The sequence below is a fragment of the Triticum aestivum genome, chromosome 6D, assembly GCF_018294505.1.
Source record: "Triticum aestivum cultivar Chinese Spring chromosome 6D, IWGSC CS RefSeq v2.1, whole genome shotgun sequence".
NCBI classification, from domain to species: Eukaryota; Viridiplantae; Streptophyta; class Magnoliopsida; order Poales; family Poaceae; genus Triticum; species Triticum aestivum.
Window position 1 is genome coordinate 255711068 of NC_057811.1, and position 5398 is coordinate 255716465.

Consider the following 5398-nt stretch of genomic DNA (forward strand, 5'->3'; position numbering starts at 1 on the left):
ATTGATCGGGTCTTTCCGGGAGAAGGTTTATCCTTTGTTGACTGTGAGAGCTTATGATGGGCTAAGTTGGGACACCCCTGCAGGGTATTATCTTTCGAAAGCCGTGCCCGCGGTTATGAGGCAGATAGGAATTTGTTAATGTCCGGTTGTAGAGAACTTGTCACTTGACCCAAATAAAATACATCAACTGCGTGTGTAGCCGTGATGGTCTCTTCTCGGCGGAGTCCGGGAAGTGAACACGGTCTGAGTTATGTATGACGTAAGTAGGGGTTCAGGATCACTTCTTGGTCATTGCTAGATGACGTCCGTTCCTTTGCTTCTCTCCTCGCTCTCATTTGCGTATGTTAGCCACCATATATGCTTATTGCCGCTACAGCTCCACCTTACTACACCTTCCTTTCCTATAAGCTTAAATAGTCTTGATCTCGCGGGTGTGAGATTGCTGAGTCCCCGTGACTCACATATTCTACCAAAACAGTTGCAGGTGCCGACGATGCCAGTGCAGATGATGGGGTCGATCTCAAGTGGGAGTTCGACGAGGAACGTGGTCGTTACTATGTGTCTTTTCCTGATGATCAGTAGTGGAGCCCAGTTGGGACGATCGGGGATCTAGCATTTGGGGTTATCTTATTTTCATCTGGATTTTGGCCGTAGTCGGTCTATATGTTTGTATTTTGGATGATGTATGAATAATATTTATGTATTGTGTGAAGTGGCGATTGTAAGCCAACTCTTTATCCCATTCTTGTTCATTACATGGGATTGTGTGAAGATGACCCTTCTTGCGACAAAACCACTATGCGGTTATGCCTCTAAGTCGTGCCTCGACACATGGGAGATATAGCCGCATCGTGGGCGTTACACCACGCCACCTCAGCTGCCTGCCTGCCTACATGGCGCCGCACGCATCGCTGGCCAGGGCGCGTGTCGAAGCGAGGAGGAGCGGCGACGGACGGGACGGGCCTCGCCCCCGTCCCCGATAAAGCTAAGGGGAAACCTCAGCGGCGCATTAAATGCGTCTTGTCCCGTAATATGAGCAATAAGCTTGTAGCACTGTGCGCCTTTCCACCTCCTGTGTGCCACTGTGGCAGCCCCTTTCAACTATAAAAGGAGGCCCATGGCATACTGGAGAGGGATTCGGCTCTTTGGAACCACGCACCCACCATAGCTTGTTCGAGAGCTCAAGAACTCTCTAAAATACAGCCACCAAAGCAGGACTAGGGTTTTACGCATCCTCGCGGCCCGAACCTGGGTAAACGGTCCTCGTGCTGACTACTGATCCTGTTCTTCTTGCAACCATGCGCCCCGGCAACCGTAGTAGGGATTCTTGTGATCCCATAGGTGTCGTTCCACACCGACAGATGTGTTTGCATGGCAAGCATCCGACATTCCCGGTGTTCCCTGGAAGGTGATTAAGCACCATCATGGTGTCTTTCCTCACACACGGCCCATCAAGCAGAAGGTCAGGAAGCAAGCTTTGGAGCGGCAAGAATTTATCATCGAAGGGATCAAGAAATTAGAGGCGGCAGGCTTGGTTAGAGGAGTGCTCTACCCCACGTGTTTGGCCAATCTAGTGGTAGTGCGTAAGGCAAATGGGAAGTGGAGGTTGTGTATTGATTACACAGATATCAATAAGGCATGTCCAAAGGATCCTTTCCCTTTGCCACGCATAGACCAGATTGTGAACTCCACTGCCGGGTGTGACCTGCTGTCATTCCTCGATGCCTATTCAGGTACCATCAGATCTTCATGATGAAGGAAGACGAAGAAAAGGCCGCGTTCATCACCCAGTGTGGTACATACTGTTTTGTACGAATGCCTTTTGGGTTGAAAAGCGCTGGTTCAAAATTTGCCCGAGCGGTCCAAATTGGTTTTGAGCCCCAGGTACATGGAAATATGGAAGCTTACATGGATGATATAGTGGTCAAAACCAAGGACAAGGCTACGCTCGTGCAGGATCTGGAAGAAACATTTGCAAATCTGCACAAGATCAACCTCAAGCTCAACCCAAAGAAGTGTTTGTTCGGTGTCCCATCCGGCAAACTTCTTGGGATCTTTGTGTCTGAGCGCGGGATCGAAGCAAATCCTGACAAGATCAAAGCGATTGAGCAGATTGAGGCATCGAGACGGGTCAAAGACGTGTGTAGGCTCGCCGGCTGTGTTGCTGCTCTAAGTAGGTTCATCTCCAAATCCGCTGAGCGCGCCCTCCCCTTTTTCAAAGTTTTGAAAAAAGGCGGGTCCAATTAAATGGACTCCGAAGGTAGAGGCAGCGCTACAGGATTTGAAGAAGTACCTCTCCTCCACGCCAATACTAGTCGCACCTAAACCACAAGAGTCGTTGCTGCTATATCTAGTGGCGACGAATCAAGTGGTTAGTGCTGCGCTAGTAACATAGAGGGAACTCAAGGAAGAAGCAGCAGTAGCAGCGGAGCCGTCGAATGGTGGGCCGGGGCTCTCCCCGGCAGGGCCTGACACCAGCAAGGCGGAACCCCGGCAAGATAGAGTCTGCGTAGATGGGTGAAGTTGAACAGAAGAAGAAGGTGGTGCAGCACCCGGTTTATTTGTCAGTTCCCTCTTGCAGGGGGCTAGATCAAGATATTCTAGCATGCAGAAGCTACTTTTCGGCCTCCTCATGGCCTCGAGAAAGCTGCGCCACTATTTCCAATCACATGAGATCACCGTCGTCACCCGCCTCCCTTTGCAATGAATCTTGCACAACCCAGATGCGACTGGGAGGATTGTGGAGTGGGCGTTGGAGCTGTCGAGCTTTGGCCTCAAGTTTGAAAGTACTTCAACGATCAAGAGGCGAGCCTTGGCAGAGTTCATAGCAAAATGGACCGCAACGCCCGACGAAGAGATTCAAGAGACCACCCTTCCCGGCAAGGAGACGTGCCGCGATTGGATCATGTACTTTGATGGAGCTTTCTCACTACAAGGTGCTGGTGCCGGCGTGCTATTCCTCGCACCCACCGGAGAGCGCCTCAAGTACATGGTCCAGATGCACTTTCCCCGGGAAAAATCAACGAACAACACGGCAGAGTACGAGGGATTGCTTGCCGGTCTCAGGATCGCGGCAGACCTCGGAATCAGGAAGCTCATCATCAGAGGTGATTCGCAGCTCGTCGTCAAGCAAGTTAACAAGGATTACCAGAGCCCATTGATGGAGGCCTATGTGGATGAGGTGAGGAAGTTGGAGGAGCGTTTTGACGGTCTACAAGCAGAGCATGTTCCCCGAGCAGAGAACAGCATTGCCGACGACTTTTCAAAATGCGCTGCCCTCAAGTTGCCTGTGGAACCAGGTACCTTTGTGCTTCAATTAACCCAGCCATCCTTTGAGCCATCAGCAAGACAGAACAAGCAAAGGAAGGCAGACCCCGACAAGTACTTTCCCACTGAGCTCCTAGGAGCCGCCGGCAAGGACGTTGCCGGGTGCCCCAAGCTTGCCGAGGGGCAGCAAACTCCGGCAAGACCCCAAGTCCTGGCCATGGAGGCGGCTGCCCCCACGGTCGAAGATGAGCCTTTAGCCCTTGCCGTCGAGCCCCTGGCTCCGGCATGGGCGCAGCACACCATCCGTTTTCTCCAAACAGGGGAACTCCCCGAGGAACGGGAAGAAGCAGAGAAAGTAGCCCGTCGATCCAGCATGTACCCATTTGTGGATGGTGCCCTATACAAGGGAGACCGAATGGCGTGAAATTGAAGTGCATTCCTCGGGAGGACAGACTGGAGCTGTTGGCAGAGATACATGGAGGCATCTGTGAAGCGTGCCAGTTCCATTCGAAGAAGCTTCATCAGCCAGCTCAAGCTCTTCAGACAATCCCTCTTTCCTGGCCATTTTCGGTCTGGAGGCTCGACATACTAGGCCCCTTTCCACGTGCTGTCGGGGGCTTTGAGTACTTGTAAGTCGCGATGGACAAGTTCACAAAGTGGCCGGAAGTGGAGCCGGTGAGAAAGGTGACAGCACAGTCAGCCGTCGAGTTCTTCAAGGGGCTAGTCTGCCGTTTTGGTGTGCCCAATAGGGTCATCGCCGATAATGGAACGCAGTTCATGACCCGCACCTTCATGCAATACATCCAAGACCTCGGCGGCAAGGTTTGTTTTGCTTCTGTTACTCATCCCAGAAGTAACGGCCAGGCCGAGAGGGCAAATGCAGAAGTGTTGCGAGGCCTCAAGGCAGGACTTTTGACAAGCTACACAAGTGTTGAAGGCGCTGGATTGGCGAGTTGTCGACGGTTTTTGGTCAATCAGAACAACGCCAAATCGAGCCACCGGCCAGACACCCTTTGCCCTGGTATATGGGGCAGAAGCAGGTCTCCCCACGGAACTCATATACACGTCACCTCGAGTGCTCGCTTATGATGAGCTTGAACAAGAGCAGTTGCACCAAGATGATGCGACGCTCCTCGAGGAAGATCGTCTTCAGGCTGCTGTGCGGGCTGCTCGCTGCCAGCAAGCCTTGCGCCGCTACCATTGCCGCAAGATTCATGCCCGAAGCCTTGAGGAAGGCGACCTTGTTCTTCGGCGAGTTCAATCCGCCAAGAATTCCAACAAGTTGATGCCGAAGTGGGAAGGCCCTTACCGGGTAATACGAGTCACCAGGCCCGGCGCAGTCCGCCTAGAGACCGAAGATGGAATTCCAGTGAGCAACTCCTGGAACATCAAACATCTTCGCAAGTTTTACCCATAAGGCGCGGTTGCCAGGCCTCCCGGCAGACCACTTTTTGTACAAGCCTTGCCGGCAAGGCACTTTGTACAAAGCCAGGCGCAGACCCTAAGCAATAGATAAATAAATGAAGCGCTGGCGCCCTATAATTAGCATGCATGCTAGGTTGAGTCTCTCTCTCTATGTTAGGGTTGATAGTGCTTGGCGGCAGCCAACCCCTAGCGTAGAGGTCGAGTGCGTGTCTTTCTGTCTCTTCCAGTCCGTTCTTGGTTCGTAGGCTGCACAGGCACTCCTGCAGAGCCGTTTGGAGGAAAGGAGACGGATCGACACCCCCGAACCCGGCAAGCCAAGGTTGCCGGGGGCTGCAAATTTAGATAAGTTTTCTCTCCCCCGCTATGCATTTCTGTATGAAACTTGAACGTACGAAACTTCGTTCACTCCTATACCACCGTGCTTCCTCTTTCCTATGCCTGAAACACCTTTTAGGCCAGAATCTGGTTGTAGTTGCGGTGGAAGGGAAACAAGCGAGAGGCCCGATCCTACTTTACCCCTACTCCCACCAAGGGCGTGGGCATGGTCGTGGTATAAAGCGGGAGGATGGCAAGGTTTGTTGCCGGGCGACGTTGTTTATTTGAAATAACAAGGACTCGCTCCTTAGTGTGGGCCTCGCTCACGCACAAAGGAACCCGGCAAACACCCTTTTTCATTAATACGTTGGTTAAACAAGTACAATTCATA